Here is a 20,113-nt window from a genome sequence, read left to right on the forward strand (position 1 = left end):
TCACTGATTACGGATCACCATAATAAAAAAAAACCCATAATAGATAATAATAATAACGAAAAAGTTTGGAATATTGCGAAAATTATCAAAATGTGACACAGAGGCATGAAGGGAGCATGTGCTGTTGGGAAAATGGCACCAATAGACTTGCTTGATGCAGGGTTGCCACAAGCCTTCAATTCATAAAAGATGCTGTATCCGTGAAGCACAATAAAGTGAAGTGAGATAAAACGAGGTATGCCTGTGTACATACATACACACACACCCCCCCACTCACACACACACACACACACACATATATATATAGGGAGAGGGAGAGGGCCAGGATGAGGAAACTCAGCCCAGAATGGCAGAGGTGGGAGGAATGAAGGCGTCTCTATCAGATAGAATGGGCTAGGTTGTGCTGCAGAAACAATTTGCAAATCTCAATGGCTTAAAACAAGGTTTCGTTTTCACTTGTGTTACGTGAACAATGTTGGTTGACTGTCCATCTGGGCACCAGAATGTCCTTGAAACAAGGGAAAAGAATTTAGTGAATTCTATATTGGTTCTTAACACCTCTATGTGGAAGTGACATACACGTCTTCCACTTACATTTCATTGGCTAAAAAAAAATTCATGTGGCCACATATAACTTCAAAAGCTATGGAAAAGTTCACTGCCGTGTACTCAAAAGACAGAGGACCAAAAATATGATGACCAGGACTAATGACTGCCTCAAAACTAATGACTATCTCTGATGAAAAGCAGAGGCTTGGTTGTGCTCACTACCTTTTCTCCTTTTTCCTTCCCTCTGAGAGTGAAGAGAAAACATTTAAATGCCATGAGTTGCCTGAAGAACATCTACAGTTGATGATAATTTTGGGGAAAGAGACATTTCAGATCATATTTAGATCTTTTGTCTCAGACTCAGAGCAATCCCATAGTTTTAAATGGACACACTTGATTATATCAGATAATTTTAAACATATTTTAGTAGTGACGAAACATGCCAAATGAATATTATGGTTTCCTGAAAAGCTTTTCTTAAAAACCAAGAGCAGAGAAATTCTTACTGTATAGTGGAGTCCAACTCTCCAGGACAACGAGAAGGGAACCTGCCAAGAAAACACAAGGGAGTGGTGGTGGCAGTGTAATCATAACCTATAAATACCTAAGTACTGTGAATTAATGAAGAAACATTTATGACTTTTCCATTTTTGTAGTACTCTAAAATGGTCCACTGTCAAGGTTAGTTCTTGTCCAGGGCAGAGAATATTATAAAACATTGTCTGCAATCATTGTAATGGGATTTTGATGAGGAGAACAGAAGTTACTAGATGTTACTATGACCAGGAATTCCATGTTGGACATTTCTTTGAAATTGATCTTGGATTCTTATTGCATTTTATGTATCTAATTTTCTGCCTTTCTGCCTCTACCCCTCAAAGAGGAAAAGAGATAGGGAACTCACAAGGTTAATTAATAAATACTAATGGGTTGCCAAAAAACCCAACAGCCTACAACCAGAGAACCATGATATAATATGCCGTAGGTGCAGCTTCCATCTATTAGTGCATTTGCCCAATCTCTCTGTTTTAGAAACAGTGCAGACAGCTCCTGGCTCCCACTGCCCATAGGTGATGGGGTGAGCAGTGGACACAAGCTGGGTCCCAACCTTGCCTAACCACATTGTCTCCCTGGAAATTCAGAGCTTTGACTATTTTAAAAATAATTCTGTTTTATTTTTCTATTTGAAACAGTCTCAAACTTACAGAAAAGCCGCAAGACAGTATGAAGATATTTGTCTTTCCCTAAATGATATGAGAATAAACTGCCAACACGATGATCCATCATCACTTGTCACTTTAGTTTTTATTTTCTTAAAACAAAGGCCTTGTCTGATATAACCCACATTCAGCCATGAAAATCAGGAAATTGATACATCGCTACCAGTTAATCCTCAGGCCCCATTCATGTTCCACAACAGTTCCATTAATGTCCTTTATAGCAGAAGGATCCAGTTCAGAAACATTCATTACATGTCTCTTTATTAGAGCTGGGACTATTAAAATAAAATTTTGAGTAAGTGATGCACAATAAAACAAAGCCATATAAGAAGGCATCTTGTTGTTATGTGCCATTGAGTCAGTTCTGGCTCCTAGCGACTCTATCTAGGGAAAAGTAAATCTCTCTTCCTTCCCTGTTTCCCCAGAGGAAATCTCTGTGGCCAGTACCTCATTCATACTTCCAGACAATCTTCTATGTGTATACTGTTGAAGAGGGATATCTAAACCCCTACTATCTCAGGGAAAAATAGGATCAGATATAGAAGTTCCTCCTTTAATAACTTTGAATGTCTGGCAAGAACTTTATTGCTTTCCATCAAGACAAAAGGTAAAAGGAAAAAAAAGTTTCCAAGTGAATGTTTTCCCAGATTTTTAATACAAAAGCCATTGTTCACTTGGAGAGTATAAAAATTCTTCAATTGCCAAGAGATACGATATTTTACTTTTTTCTTTACGGACATTAAGAATTTTGTTGTTTCAAGTGCTTAGAACATCTTGCAGGCTATTTCATAAGTCATAAAATAAAGGCTAGAGCCCAAATTGTTCTAAAAATTGTATTGGTCGGTGTAAAATATTCTCAAGTAAATTTACTAAGCAGTTCTTAAAGTGGCTTAATTTATCTCTGTCTTAATGGTATCAAGATGAAACATCCGAAATGCATCCTCTTCACCTTGGTCGAAATAAAAGATGATTCAGTTGGTTTTCCTGAATCTTAAACATAAAGGAAAAACTTGTTTTTAAAAATCACATTAAAAAATGGACCTCGAACCCAATTTAAAAAATGGGCAAAGGACATGAGCAGATACTTCACCAAAGAGGACCTTCAAGTGGCCAAGAAACACATGAAAAGATGTTCACGATCTTAGCCAGTAGAATGATGTAAGTCAAAACTACAATGAGATATAATCTCACCCCTACTAAAATGGCACTGATTAAAAAAAAGAAGATGGAAATAACGAATGTAGGCAAGGACGTAAGCAGATTAGAACTCTTATCCACTGCTGGTGGGATTGTAAAATGGTAAAAACACTATGGAAAACAGTATGGAGTTTTCTCAAAAACTAGACACCGACCTTATAATCCAGCGATCCCACTACTATGCATTTACCCTAGAGATCTAATAGTAAACACACCAACAGACATATGCACACCTATGTTCATTACAGTGCTATTCACAATAGCAAAAAGATGGAAGCAACCTAAGAGCCCATCAATGCGTGAATGGCTAAACAAAATGTGGTACATACGTACAATGGAATACTACACACCTGTAAAGAATAATGATGAGTTCTTGAAACGTATTACAATGTGGATGAATCTGCAGCACATTTATGCTGAGTGAAATAAGCAGTCACAAAAGGACAAATATTGCATGATCACACCCTTATAACAAGACAAGAATAGGTATACAAACAGAGACCAGTGTTCATTAATGGTTGTCAAGGATGGGGGAAAGAGGCGGAATCACTCTCTAGGATGTCACTAAGAAGTACACAAGAGAAAAGGATGTTTTTGCTAAAGGATATAGCAACAACACCAACAACAACCAAAATACATGTGTGTGATTATGTATGTATGTATATATGCATAGATGACTATGGGCATGTATATGTGTGCACATATGTATATATATATACATATAGATGTATTTATATGTGTGTGTATACACATATATGTGTGTGCATTCATGTACATCAATACATATAAATAAACCACATAAGGGGCACAGTTATGGATACTTTTCAGACAAAGCCAAACATCTCACAAGATTGTTTTTCTGGGTTTAAAGGCTTAGGATCATAGTCTTGTGGGACAACTTGGTCAACTGGCATAATATAGTTCATAAAGTTTATAGTCTACATCCTGGTTTGGTGAATTGTACCTGAGATCTTAAAAGCTTGTGAGCAGCCATCTAAGATACAACTATTTGTCTCCACTGGTCCAGAAAAGGAGAAAGAAGGACCCAAACACTCAGAGAAGAAACTAGCCTACAGGACTAACAGTCTACATGAACCACAATCTCATCTACCCTGAGAACAGAAGAACTGGATGGTGCCTGGCTACCAGTAATGACCTTTTGGATCAGGGCCACAATAGATGGATCCTGATAGAATGGGAGAAAAGTGTGGAACAGAACTCATACTCATAAAAAAGCCCAGACTTACTGAACAGGTTGATACTAGAGGACTCCCAGAGACTATCGCCCTGAGATACTCTTTAAACTTTGACCAAAAACTATTCCCTGAGGTCAATTTTCAGTTAAATAACATGTTGGCTCATAAAATAAAGAATATCACCTGTGAGTACCGTGTACCTTTGAAAAATCATCTATATGAGACCAAAGGGTCAACAAATACCCTAACGCAAAGACGGAAGGGTAAAGGGACAGGGAAACTGGATTACCGGAAATGGAACATAGAGAATAGAATTAATGAGAAGATTGCCACACTGTGAAAAATGTAACCAATGTCACTGAATGATTTGTGTAATTATTAAACGGGATCCTAATTTTTTGTGTAAACATTCATTGAAAAGACAATAAAAAATAATATATATGTATATATATTAAATGGACCTTTAACTTAAAAACATGGAAGCTGTGGTATAGTATCTTATTCCACTTGCCCAATGGGCTAAAGAGAGAGACCAGTTGGCAGCAAAACAAGTAAAAGAAGATGGATAGAGAAAAACAGATGCGTGAAGGAGAGTTTCTGAGGACGTTCTAACTCCTGCTCCCAGGCCCATCCTAAGAACTGGTTGCTTTCTTGTCTTTGGATTGTGTGCTATGAAATCCCACAGTACCCTTATGATATTCACCCTCATGTCTTTTAAAATTTTTGCTTACCATTGTTTGAGTTGGTTGCCGTTACTTCCAACAGTCTTAAGGCTCTGGTTAGGAAAATTGAGGCTCCTTGCATTTGAAGGAACAAAATTCCTAGGTGGTTTCTGATACTGCTTGGGCTCTCCAGAAGAAGCCTAAAATTGTCATAGAACAAGCCTAGATGATAGATCCAAATGGAGAAGTATATGTACACCAAATGATTGTTTTCAGAGTTTTTCTCTAGTCAAGTAATGAGCAGCTGTTGGATTAAACCTTGTCTTAGTCATCTAGCGCTGCTGTAATAGAAATACCACAAGTGGATGGCTTTAACAAAGAGAAATTTATTCTCTCACAGTCTAAAAAAAACAACCCAAACCCCTTGCTGTCAAGTTGAATCCTACTCATAGAGACCCTATAAGACAGAGTAGACCCTATAGCTCCGTAGAGCTTCCAAGGAGCTCCTGGTGGATTCCAAGTGCTGACCTTTTGGTTAACAGCCATAGCACTTAACCAGTATGTCACCAGGGTTTCCTCTCACAATCTAGTTGGTTACAAGTTCAAATCCAGAGTGTCGGCTCTAGGGGACAGCTTTCTCTCTCTGTCGGATCTGGAGGAAGATTCCTTGTCATCAATCTTCCCCTGGTTGAGGAGATTCTCAGGAGCTGGGATCCCTGGTCCAAAGGATGCGCTCTTCTCCTGGTGCTGCTTTCTTGGTGATATGAGGTCCCCAACTCTCTGCTTGCTTCCCTTTCCTTCTTATCTCTTGAGAGAGAAAAGGTGGTGTAGGCCACACCCCAGGCAAACTCCCTTTACCTTGGATCAGGGATGTGGCCTGAGCAAGGGTGTTAAATCCCACCTTAATCCTTTTTAACTTAAAATTACAATCACAAAATGAAGGGCAATCACAGAACCCTGGGAATCATGGCCTAACCAAGTTAATACACACATTTTGTGGGGGACATAATTCAGTCTATGACAAACCTCTTCCACCTTTTAGAGTTGTTCTGCTCCTAATTAAAGGGTCTATGTGAACGGCTCTAACTCTTAGTTTAGTTCAATAATTTTTCCAAAAATTTTTTTTAAAATTCCCCAAAAAATGCATAAAATTTTTTTTTTTATGTGTTTTATTGGCTGTTTCCTGCCTTGCTCATCAGTCAAACTTTTTGAAATATGATCGAGTACATTATTTTTTTACTGGCCCAAGAGAAAAGACATTCCTAATTAATTTCAGATCCTAGTAAAAGAGGTTCAAAAAAAACTCATGACACGCTGCTCAACACAAAAGCATGTGTGGTGAGGAAGGATAATGACTCAATTTTAACTTTTAAAAAATTCATGAAAACAGCTCATAACCCCAAAGTAGTCATTTCCCACAGCTTTTCTCTAACACAATATAATTTGTTAGTCTATTTGCTTTGGCACTGTCACATAGCATGGAGTTTTCATCTCCACATTTTGGCAAAATTTGGGTAATATAGAACCCACACTTAAGGCTAGACACAGACTCTTAGACTTTTCCATTGTCCCACGTGCCTGACTCTGGCTTGTCTTGGTAACTACTCCTTTATAAATTTTTAGAGAACTCAGAGCTGCTGAATATGGAGTTTGTAGGTCAAATGCCAGCAGTACTTGTAGAACAAAGTGTCCCAGTTGATTTCTAAGGGGGTTTGTCTCCCTCTGACTCATGTCCACACCTGGAAATCATACATTACTGAGCATCCTACCCTGGAACTTTCAAGTTACAAGCACTCTGACCACAGTGTAATATCAAAAGTTTCTTTAAGAATATGGAAAAATTATCTTCAATAGTCTCAAGATAGGGCAAAATAATCAACAAAAACTATTGCCCAAGGCCATTGTATTTGTTTTTGTATTAGTTAGGATACAGACAGTAACAGAGACCTGAGAAAACAGTGGCTTAAATAAACAGAATTTTATTTTTCTATCACACAGATGTCTCAAAAAAGAAAGTCCATGACTGATACGGTGGCTATGCTCCACAAAGTTCTCAGGGATATCAGCTTACTACCCCACTATCCCTACAGTGTGGCTTTTGTCCTTAGGATCCAAACTGACTGCTGGAGATCCAGCCATTACATCTGCACTCCACACAGCAGAATGGAAGAAGGAAACAAGAAGAAGCAGTTTACTAGCCTTCTGACTTCAAAGTAAAGTCAATGGAAGCTGTCATTTGCTTTCATAAGAGGCTGCCAAGGAGGATGAGAAAAACAGCCTTCATTATGAAAAGCCCTATGTTCAGCTAAAGAGTTTTATTACTATAGAAGGTAAAGAGAGCAAATATTGGGGAATAACCACTAGTCTTACCGATAGTCACTTAAAGTTCTTTAGGGAGCACGTATAACCTTTCTCCTGGTCTGACCTGCTCGACGATCCTGTGTTCTGTGATCCAACTGCTAGTGAAGAGTTTCTTCTGCTGATCTGGGGTATTACTTATGCCCTTACGGTGGCAAAGAGTAAAGGTACATTCCAGTAACCTCAAATACTGAAACATTTACTGTAATGTAATACATTTAAAAAGGGGACGGAGATTTTCATCCAATGGCGAAAGTAGCAGACCTCATTTTCAAAAAATGGCTGCAACAATATTTCCAGGCATGCATGTTCCTTCAGAACTTTGCTACCCATTCCACACCCTGCATTAAAGCAAACCAAAAAACCAAACCCGTTGCCATCAAGTTGATTCCAACTCACAGTAGCCATACAGGACAAAGTAGAACTGCCCCATAGGGTTTCCAAGGAGCAGCTGGTAGATTTGAACTGTCAACCTTTTGGTTAGCAGCTGAGCTCTTAACCACTATGCCACCAGGGCACCACCCCCTACTACGGGTCAAGTTTGTATCCCATCCATTGCTCAAGCTTTTTTGACTGCATCGACTAATAAAATATGGATGGTGGAAGTGACAATTTGTGACTTCTAAGGCTAGGTCAAAAAAGGTGTTACAGTTTCCACCTGGCTCGCCTTTGGAGCCCAGTCACTAAGCTTCCAGCTGACAACAAGCACTAACTTGCAAGCCACCTGAAGGAGCCATCTTAGAAGCAAATCCTGTTTCCTCTGAGTATAGCCACCTTTGAGGATATCATGTGGAGCAGAGGTGAGCCTTCCCCACTCTTTACAGTTTCCTTCAATGACAGCATCTTGTAAAACTATAATACAATACCACAACCAGGAGAATACTGGCATTAATACAATCCATCAGATCTTATTCAGATTTTCCATTTTATTTGTATTTGTATGCGTGTATGCTTAGTTCTATGAAATTTTATCGCACATATAGTTATGTCTATCAATCACCACAGGTATGATACAGAACTGAAGAAAAAGTTCAAGCCTTGAGTTGCAATAGTGAAGAATTCCATGGGGAAAATATTAAACGATGCAGGAAGCATCAAAAGAAGATGGAAGGAATACACACAGTCATTATACCAAAAAGAATTAGTCGATGTTCAACCATTCCAAGGGGTGGCATATGATCAGGAAACGATGGTACTGAAGGAAGAAGTCCAAGCTGCTCTGGAGGCATTGGCAAAAAACAAGGCTCCAGGAATTGATGGAATATCAATTGAGATGTTTCAACAAACAGACGCAGCACTGGAGGTGCTCACTCGTCTATGCCAAGAAATATGGAAGACAGCTTCCTGGCCAACTGACTGGAAGAGATCCATATTTATGCCTATTCCCAAGAAAGGTGATCCAACCAAATGTGGAAATTATAGAACAATATCATTAATATCACACACAAGCAAAATTTTCCTGAAGATCATTCAAAAACGGCTGTAGCAGTATATCGACAGGGAACTGCCAGAAATTCAGGCCAGTTTCAGAAGAGGACATGGAACCAGAGATATCATTGCTGATGTCAGATGGATCCTGGCTGAAAGCAGAGAATACCAGAAAGATGTTTTATTGACTATGCAAGACATTCGACTGTGTGGGTCATAACAAACTATGGATAGCACTGTGAAGAATGGGAATTCCAGAACACTTAATTGTGCTCATGAGGAACCTTTACATGGATCAAGAGGCAGTTGTTCGGACAGAACAAGGGGGTACTGATTAGTTTAAAGTCAGGAAAGGTGTGCATTGGGGTTGTATTCTTTCACCACACCTATTTAATCTATATGCTGAACAAATAACATGAGAAGCTGAACTATATGAAGAAGAACGGGGCATCAGGATTGGAGGAAGACTCATTAGTAACCTGCGTTATGCAGATGACACAACCTTGCTTTCAGAAAGTGAAGGGGACTTGACACACTAATGAAGATCAAGGATCACAGCCTTCAGTATGGATTGCACCTCATAAAGAAAACAAAAATCCTCACATCTGGACCAATGAGCAACATCATGATAAATGGAGAAAAGATTGAAGTTGTCAAGGATTTCATTTTACTTGGATCCACAATCAACATCCATGGAAGCAGCAGTCAAGAAATCAAAAGAGGCACTGCATTGGGTAAATCTGCTGCAAAGGACCTCTTTAAAGTGTTGATGAGCAAAGATGTCACCCTGAAGACTAAGGTGCACCTGACCAAAGCCATGGTATTTTCAATTGCATCATATGCATGTGAAAGCTGGACAATGAATAAGGAAGACCGAAGAAGAATCGGTGGCTTTGAATTGTGGTGCTGGCGAAGAATATTGAGTATACCATGGACTGCCAAAAGAATGAACAAATCTGTTTTGGAAGAAGTACAACCGAAATGCTCATTAGAAGCAAGGATGGTGAGACTGCGTCTTACATAGTTTGGACATGTTGTCAGGAGGGATGAGTCCCTGGAGGAGGACATCATGCTTGACAGAGTACAAGGTCAGCAGAAAACAAGAAGACCCTTAGTGAGGTGGACTGACATAGTGGCTGCAACAATGAGCTCAAGCATAACAACGATTGTAAGGATGGCTCAGGGCAGGGCACTGTTTCGTTGTGTTGTGCATAGTGTCGCTATGAGTCGGAACCGACTCGACGGCACTTAACAACAACAACATGATACAGAATATCAGAACATTTTCATCATCATAAGGATCCCTCATGTTGCCATTTTGTAGCCACACCCACTTCCTTTCACCACGTCTTCCCCATCCCCCACTTCTTTACCTCTAAACCAAACCAAACTCATTGCCCTCCAGTCAATTTGGATTCATAGTGACCCTGTCGGACAGAATAGAACTGCCCCCTAAGGTTTCCAAGGCTGTAATCTTTATGGAGGAGCCTGCCCTGGTGGAGCAGAGGTTAAGCTCTGGGCTGCTAACTGAAAAGTTGCCAGTTCAAACCCATCAGCTCCTCCACGGGAGAAAAATGTGGCAGTCTGCTTCCATAAAGATTACAACCTTGGAAACCCTACCCTATAGGGTCACTGTGGGTCAGAATCAGGAGCAGACTGCCACATCTTTCTCCTGTGGAGTGGCTGGCAGGTTCAAACCACAAACTTTAAGTTATCCACTGCACCACCAGGGTGTCTTTCTTTACCCTTGGCAACTAATCTGTTTTCCATTTCTATAATTGTGTTATATACACCTAAGACCAGAAGAACTAGATGGTGCCCGGCCACAACCGATGACTGCCCTGACAGGGAGCACAACAGAGAACCCCTGAGGGAGCAGGAGAATAGTGGGATGCAGATCCCAAATTCTCGTAAAAAGACCAGACTTAATGCTCTGAGTGAGACTAGAGGAAACCTGGCGGTCATGGTCCCCAAACCTTCTATTGGCCCAGGACAGGAACAATTCCCGAAGACAACTCATCAGACATGGAAGGGACTAGACAATGGGTTGCAGAGAGATGCTGATGAAGAGTGAGCTACTTGTATCAGGTGGACACTTGAGACTGTGTTGGCATCTCCTGTCTGGAGGGGAGATAGGAGGGTAGAGAGGGTTAGAAACTGGCAAAATTGTCACGAAAGGAGAGACTAGAAGGGCTGACCCATTAGGGGGAGAGTAAGTGGGAGTACGGAGTAAGGGGTATATAAGCTTACATGTGACAGACTGACTTGGTTTGTAAACGTTCACTTAAAGCTCAATAAAAAATATTTAAAAAAAAAAGAATGTTATATACATGAAATCATACAACTTGTAACCTTTTGTGAATAGCTCTTTGTACTCAGCCTAATTCCCTGGAAGTTAATCTAAGTTGTTGTATGTATCAATAATTTGTCTTTATTGATGAGTAACATTTTATGGTATGGATGTGCCACAGTTTGTCTAACCAATCACCCACTGAAGGACATCTGTGTTGTTTCTAGTTTTTGTCTATTACAAATAAAACCGAGATGGACGTTCATGTACCAGTGTTTGTGTGAATATAAACTTCTATTTTTCTTGGTAAATGCTCAAGAGTACACTAACTGGGTCATATGGTAATTGCATGTTTAGTTTTATAAGAAACTGCCAAACTGTTCTCCAGAATGGCTGTAACATTTCACACTCCCATCTGTGATGTGAGTAGTACAGTTCCTTTGCATTCTCCCTAGCATTTGGTGTTGTCATTATTTTTTACTTTATACGTCATTTTGATAGGCGTGGAGTGATATCTCATTGCGGTTTTGATTTGCATTTCTATAATAGCTAATGAAGTTGAACATTTTTTTCATCAGCTTCTTTGCCATCTTTATATCCTCTTCAGTAAAATACGTGCTTATGTCTTAACTTTTTTTTTTTACTGTAGATTTTTGAGAGTCCTTTATATATTAGTCCTTTGTTGGAAATGTGTTTTGCAAATATTTTCTCCAAGTCTACAGTTTATCTTTTAATCTTTTTAACAGGGACTTTCTTGGATCAAAAGTTTTAAAAAATTTTCGTTAGGGAAGTTCATCAACTTTTTCTTCTGTGGATCATGCTTTATATGTGACATCTAAGGACCCTTTACCTAGTCCTAGATCCCCAAGAATTTCTATTTTTATTCTAAAAGTTTTATAATTTTACATTTTATGTGTATGTCTACGATCCATTTTGAGTTAATTTGTTTTATAAGGTATGACGTTTAGGTCAATAATAATAATTACTATTTTCTTTTTCTATGATGTCCAATTACTCCAACACCATTTGTTGAAAAGAATTTACTTCCTCTATTGAATTGCTTTTACGCCTTTGTCAAAAATCAGTTGGGTGTATTTGTGTAGGTCTATTTCTAGGTTTTCTATTCTGTTCCATTGATCTATGTGTGTGTCCCTCTGTCAGTACCACACTTCCTTGATTATTGTAGCTATATAAACCAAACCACACCCGTTGCCATCGAACAAATTCTGAATCTTGGCAACCCTATGTATTAGAGTAGAGCTGCCCCAATGGGTTTCTTGGCTGTAACCTTTATGGGAGCCAATTTTCAGGCTTTTCTTTTGTGGTGCCACTGGTGGGTTACAACTACCAAACTTTTGGTTAGTGCCGTCGTTATGGTAGTTAGGTGCCATTGAGTCTGTTCTGACTCATAGTGACCCTACATACAACAGAAGAAAACATTGCCCAGTCGTTCACCGTCCTCACGATCATTGTTATGCTTGAGCTCACTGTTGCAGCCATTGTGTCAATTCATCTCATTGAGGGTCTTCCTCTTTTTTGCTGACCCTCTACTTTCCCAAGCATGGTTCTCTAGGGACTAGTTCCTCCTGATAACACGTCCAAAGTATGATGAGATGAAGTCTCATCATCCTCACTTCTAAGGAGCATTCTGGTTGTGCTTCCTCCAAGACAGGTTTGATCATTCTTTTGGAACTCCGTTGTATATTCAATATTCTATCCCCACACCGTAATGTAAGGGCGTCAATTCTTCTTCAGTCTTCCTATTCTTTGTCCAGCTTCTGCATGCATATGAGGCAACTGAAAACGTCATGGCTTGGGTCAGGTGCACCTTAGTCCTAAAGTGACATCTTCACTTTTTAATGCTTTAAAGAGGCCTTATGCATCAGATTTGCCCAGTGCAACATGTCGTTTGATTTCTTGACTGCTGCTTCCATGGGTGTTGATTGTGGATCTAAGTAGAATGAAATCCTTGACAATCTCAATCTTTTCTCTGTTTATCATGATGTTGCTTATTGGTCCAGTTGTGAGGACTTTTGTTTTCTTTATATGGAGGCGTAATCCATACTGAAGGCTGTGGTATTTGATCTTCTTCAGTAAGTGCTTCAAGTCCTCTTCACTTTCAGCAAGCAAGGTTATGTCATCTGCATAATGCAGGTTGTTAATGAGTCTTCCTCCAATCCCGATGCCCCATTCTTCTTCATACAGTCCAACTTCTTGGATTATTTGCTCAGCATACAGGTTGAGTAAGTATGGTGAAAGGATACAATCCTGATGCACACCTTTCCTGACTTTAAATCTCAGAGTATCTCCTTGTTCTCTTTGAACAGCTGCCTCTTGATCTATGTACATGTTTCTCATGAGCACAACTAAGTGTTCAAGAATTCCTGTTCTTCACAATGTTATCCATAATTTGCTATGATCCACACAGTTGAATGCATTTGCATACCTGAAACACAGGTAAAACAGGTAAACACCTTTCTGGTATTCTCTGCTTTCAGCCAGGATCCATCCAACATCAGCAATGATATCCTTCATTCCACATCCTCTTCTGAATTCGACTTGAATTTCTGACAGTTCCCTGGCGATATACGGCTACAACTGCTTTTGAATGGTTTTCAGCAAAATTTTACTTGCGTGTGGTATTAATGATATTGTTTGATAATTTCCACATTCAGCTGAATTACCTTTCTTTGGAACAGGCATATATATATATATACATACATACATATACATATATGTATCTGTTGCCATTGAAACAATTCTGATTCTATAAACTGCTCCAAATGGTTTTCAAGGAGCAGCTGGTGGATTTGAACTGCTGACCTTTTGGTTAGCAGCTGAGCTTTAACCATTGTGCCACCAGGGCTCCTCATAGCTATATAGTAAACCTTATTAAAGGGTAGAATAATTCCTCCCACTTTTTCTTTGTTAAGATTGTTTTAGCTATTCTAGGGTCTGTGCTTTTCATTATAAATTTTAAAATAAGCTTGTCTATATCTACAAAAAACTTTTCTGGGACTTTGATAGAAATTGCAGTAAGCCTTGAGGAGCCCTGGTGGCACAATTGTTAAGTGTTGGGCTGTTAACCAAAAAGTTGGAGGTTCAAACCCACCAGCTGCTCTGTGGGAGAAAGATGTGGCAGTCTGCTTTCTTAAAGATTACAGCCTTGGGGAGAGGTGGAGCCAACGTGGCACCCTAGAGAGACGTATCATGCTTGCCCTCTGCACCAAAGACCCAAAAAACTAAATAAAACAGATATAAATGTCTATCCTGGAAACATGAGCATCAAACACAGGGATAAAGAACTAGATGAAGCACTGAATGGAAGAAGATCCTGAAGGAAAAAAGAGAATGAGGAGAGCTACAAAGTGGAGGTCTCCTGCCAACTAACACAGCACAGTGTCACCATCTTGGAACAAAGCCAACCACAACACTGGACAGGGAGTATGGGAAGGCAACTTTACAGAGCCTCCAACAAGAGAAAGAGCACCCAGTAACCAGAAAAACACATTTTTCCCACCCCTCACCTTCTGCCACATACAGTCTCCCTACCCCGTCTGATGGACCACACTGTGCCACTTGGCTAGAGAGACACTGGTCCATCACCACCTGGGGTCTGCCCTGCCTCACCTGCCAGCTCCTGCTGCACCATTTTTTTTTTTTTCACTTTTCTTTCTCCCTCTCACCTAGCCCCATACACAACTTCTACCTCTCCCTGCTGGGCCACACTGCACCACCTTGGCTAGAGAACCACCAGCCCGCTGTCACCCTGGGTCTGCCTCACCCCCACCCCGTGGTTCCCATTGTACCTTTTTTTCTTCTTTTCCCCCTTTCTTCCTTTCTGTTTTCTCTCCCACATAGCCCTGAATGACACTTCTATCCCCTCCCACTAGGCTGCACCATCGAGGGTAGAGAGCTAGTGGCCGTCCATTGCCCCGGGTCCCACCCATTCCCGCTCACCCCCACCTGTCAGCTCCTGATGCATCTTTTTTTTCCCTTTCTTCCTTTTCATTCTCTCTCTCTACCAAAAACCATATTCCACCCTTACCCCTTCCCACTGGGCCATGCCACACCTCCACAGCTAGAAAGCCACAAGTCTGCTGCCACCCCAGGTATGCCCTGCCACTACCTGCCAACTCCTGCTGTGCCATTTTTTCCACTTTCTTCTTTGATTTCTCCCTCCCACCTAGCCCCGTACAACACTTCCCCCACTTCCCACCAGCACCCAGGTCTACCCGGCCCCCACCCATCAGCTACCCTTTTTATTCTCTTTTTCTCTCTTTTGTTTTATTTGTTCCCGCTACCTAGCCCTGTATGCCACCTCCCTCCCACTAGCCTCTGCTGTCCCACCATGTCTACAGCATCCCCAGCTCAGACCCATGACACACCAGGTTCACACTGCCCCTCCCCTTCTGCCACACAACCAGTTGCTGAATGGAGGAAAGTGAGCCAGTACTACACCCTTTCTGAAACCCCAATCTATATGGTGAGGGGCTGTGAATGCTCCCAAGTCTCAGGACCAACATCAGGAGGCAGATAGTATGTGCCCAGTCTGCCCTCAGCCACTTTGCCAAACCAGTGTAAAATGACACAGGCTTGCCCTGTCTGCTGCTGCCTTGTCCATCTGGACAAGAGAGTGAGAAAGATATTGTGCCCACAGATGAGCAAGCAGAAAACACTCCTGGCCCACCCACCCTGACATAGAAAAACAAAACAAAGAAGCAGGACAAAGCAAATGACCACACAATAAATAAATACAGAAAATAATACCTTAATGTCTTGGAGACAGCAGACAATTTCAAAACATATAAAGAATAAGGACAAGATGGCTCCAGCAAGTGAACAAAATGAAGAATCAGATGACCTTCTAGTAGGAGAAAAGGCAGTGGAACTGCCTGAAATGGAATTCAAAAGATTAATATTTAGGGATCTCCAAGAGATTAGGAAAGAGAGCAAGACAAACACAGACAAAACCAAGGAAAAAACAGACAAAATCACAGAAAACACAGACAACACCAAGGAAAAAACAGCCAAAATCAAGAGAAATGCAGACAAAGCAATAGAAGAATTCAAGAAAATAATACAAGAACAAAAGGTGAAAATAAACAATTACAAATCATACAAAAAAAGCAACTAGGAATTCTAAAGCTAAACAACAAAATATCAGAAATGGACAACTCGACAGTAGGCTTTAGGAGCAAATATGAAACAATGGAAGGCAGAACCAATAAGACTGAAGACATTCATGGAGGCCACTTTGTTGGAGGAAAAAAACAGAGAAAAGAATGCAGAAAACCTAAGAATTATGTAGAACACAATCAAGAGCAAAAATTTGCGTGTGATCAGAGTTCCAGAACAGAGGGAGAAAATAGAAAACACAGAAAAGATGGTTGAAGATTTGCTGGCAGAAACTCCCCAAATATCATTTAAAAAGAAAGGTTGACCATCCAAGAAGCTCAACAAACCCCATACAGGATAGACCCCAAAAGAAAGTCGTCAAGACATATAATCACCCTTTCAAAACAAAAGACAAAGAAAAAATTCTGAGAACAGCTCGACAAAAATGAAAAGTCACTTACAAAGCTGAAACAATAAGTCTAAGCTCTGATTACTTGGCAGAAACTGTGCAGGCAAGAAAACAATGGGATGACATATATAGAACTTTGAAAGAAAAACAAACAAAAAAAAAACTGCCAACCAAGAACAACATACCCTGCAAAACTCTCTCTCAAATACAATGGTGAAATTAGGACTTTTCTAGATAAACAGAAATTATGGGAATTTGTAAAAACCAAAGACAAATTAAAGGGAGCACTTCAGTTAGAATACAAACAACACTGGACAACAACCTAAGTCTAGGAGACAGGACTGCATCAGCCAGGTACCAACGTAGGTAAAGAACTCTCAATAACAAAACAAAGCTAAAAGACTTACAATGGGGGAGACAGAGACATCAGTTTGTAGATGATGACAAAGTCAAAGCAATAAAAGTGAGAATAAATGATGTAGATACAGAACTTTCAAATGGAGAGGAAGTCAAGATGATATCAAGTAATAAAAGACTGGTTCAAACTTAGGAAGATAAGGGTAAATTTCAAGGTAATGATAAAGAAAGCTAACAAGCCTACTCATGAGAATAAAAAAGAAGAAAAGCAAAGTCTCGTTAAACATAAAATCTATAATAACAAAAGAAAAGAAAATCTACACCAAAAAAAGGAACTCAGCACAGGAAAGTAAGAGAAGCAAAGAAAACGTCAGCACCACACACACACACACAAAAAGGCAGAACAATATGTGGCAATAAACTAATACCTATCGATAATCACACTGAATGTAAATGGTTTAAATGCAGATATAAAGAGACAGAGAATGGCAGAAAGAATAAAACATGACACATCAATATGCTGTCAGTAAGAGACACATCTTAGACACAAATACATAAATATACTACAAATCAAAGGATGGAAAAAATATATATAAGCAAACAGTAACCAAAAAAGGGCAGAAGTGGCAATACTAACCTCAGATAAAAGAGACTTTAAGGCAAAATCCACCATAAAAGACAAGGAAGGACACCATATAATGATTAAAGGGACGATCCACCAAGAAGACATAACCTTAATAAACATCTATGCATACAACAGGGCTCCAAAATACATAAAACAAATTCTAACAGCATTGAAAAGAGAAATAGGCAGTTCCACAATAATACTAGGAAACTTCAACACACCAGTCTCTGTAAAGGACAGAACATTTAGAAACAGACTCAACAAAGATACGAAAGAGCTAAAGGTCACAATCAACCAACTTGACCTCATAGACATATATAGAACACTCCACCCAACAGCAGGAAAGTATACATTCTTTTCCAACACACTTTCAACACTCTCCAGAATAGACCACATCTTAGGTTATGAAGCAACCCTCAATAAAATCCAAAACATTGAAATAATACAAAGCATTCTCTCTGATCAAAATGCCATAAATCAATAACAGGAAGAGTAAAGGAAAAAAAGTCATATACATGAAAGCTGAATCACACCTTGCTTAAAAACAACTGGGTAATAAAAGAAATCAAAGAGGGAATCAAAAAAATTGTCAGAATCAAATGAGAATGAAAACATATATCAAAACATTTGGGATACAGCAAAGGCAGTCCTCAGAGGTCAATTTATAGCAATAAACACACACATCAAAGAAGAATGGGCCGAATCAAAATGTTAGCTCACAATATGAACAAATACAAAGAGAACAGCAAAAGAAGCTCACAGCCACCAAAAGAAAGGAAATAATAAAGATTAGAGCAGAAATAAGTGAAATAGAGAAGAGAAAAACAATAGAAAGCATCAATGAGACCAAAAATTGGTTCTTTGAAATGATCAACAAAATCAACAAACCACTGACAAAAGTGACAAAAGAAAAACAGCAGAGGAAGCAAATAACCCAAATAAGAAATGAGATGGGTGACATTACAACAGAACCAACTGAAATAAAAATGATTATAACAGAATACTTTGAAAAACTGCACCCAACAAATGAGAACCTACTGGAAACGTACAAATTTCTGGAAACACACTACTTACCAAAACTAACACAACCAAGGAAGAAAATTTGAACAGGCTCATAACAAGAGAAGAGATTGAAGAGGTAATAAAAAAAAATTTTTTTTCAACAAAAAAAAGCCCTGACCCAGATGGCTTCACTGGAGAATTCTACCAAACATCCAGAGAAGAGCTCAAGCTTGTACTACTCAAACTGTTTTAGGGCATAGAGAAGGAAGGAATACTCCTGCATTCATTCAATGAGGTCAGCATAACCCTGACACCAAAGTCAGGCAAAGACACCACAAGAAAAGAAAATTGCAGACCAATATCTCTCACAAATATAGATGCAAAAATTCTCGACAAAATTCTAGCCAACAGAATTCTACATCAAATACAAAAATTATAATAATAATAATACACTACAACCAAGTGAGATTCATACCAGGTAGGCAAGGATGGTTCGACATCAGAAAATCAATCCGCATAAACCACCACATTAATAGAACAACAGAAAAGAATCACATGATCATCTCAATAAGCACAGAAAAGGCATTTCATAAAATCCAACAAATATTCCTGATAAAAACTCACAATAAAATAGGAGTAGAAGGGAAATTCCGCAACATAATAAAGGACATTTATACAAAACCAACAGCCAACATCATTCTCATCAGAGAAAGACTAAAAGCATTCCACCTGAGAATTGGAACAAGATACCCAGTGCCAGGATGCCCTTTATCACCACTCCTGTTTAACATTGTGCTGGAAGTCCTAGCTAGAGCAGTAAGGCAAGAAAAAGAAATAAAGATGTGATGGTTAAGACTGTGTGTCAATGTGGCTGGGCCACAATTCTCAGTGTTTATATGTGATCATCCCCATGATGGGATCAGCTGTGAGTAGCCAATCAGTTTAAGTGGAGTTTCCATGAGCACGTGGCCTGCATCTGAATATAAATGGACATTCTGGCTTTTGCCAGCTATGGATCCTGTAGCCAGCTCCTGTTTGTCGCACCTCTGGTTCTTGGAACATGAGCTAGCAGTTTGCCTACCAAACTTGGGATTCATTGATCTTCACAGCCTGTGAGCAAGGGCCCCACTATCTGGCCTGCAAATCTTCAGTTCACCAGCCCCTGCAGCTACATGAATCAGGAGAGGTCTTGCAGTCTTGCCTGCCGACCTTGGGATTCATCGATCTTCACAGCTTGTGTGCAAGAGCCCTGCTATCTGACATGCCGATCTTGGGTTCGCCAGACCCTGTGGCTACGTGAATCAGGAGAAGCCTCTATCCTGACCCACAGACTTGGGATGCTCCAGTCTCTACAACCACGTGAGCTGTTCCCTTGAAATAAAACTCTCTCTTTCTACGTATACATATATATTTATACACTTCTCTGGTTTTGCTTCTTTAGAGAATCCAACCTAAGACAAAAGGGCATCCATCTTGGGAAGGAAGAAGTAAAACCATTCCTATTTGCAGAGGATCCTATATGTAGAAAATCCCCAAGATTCCACAAGAAAACTACTGGTTTTAATAGAAAGATTCAGCAGAGTAGCAGGTTACAAGATCAACACACAAAAATCAGCTGGATTCCTATAGACCAAAAAAGAGAACTTCAAAATAAAATCAGGAAAACAATAGCATTTATAACAGCCCCTAAAAAGATAAAATA

This window comes from Elephas maximus, chromosome 25, assembly GCF_024166365.1.
Source record: "Elephas maximus indicus isolate mEleMax1 chromosome 25, mEleMax1 primary haplotype, whole genome shotgun sequence".
Lineage (NCBI taxonomy): Eukaryota > Metazoa > Chordata > Mammalia > Proboscidea > Elephantidae > Elephas > Elephas maximus.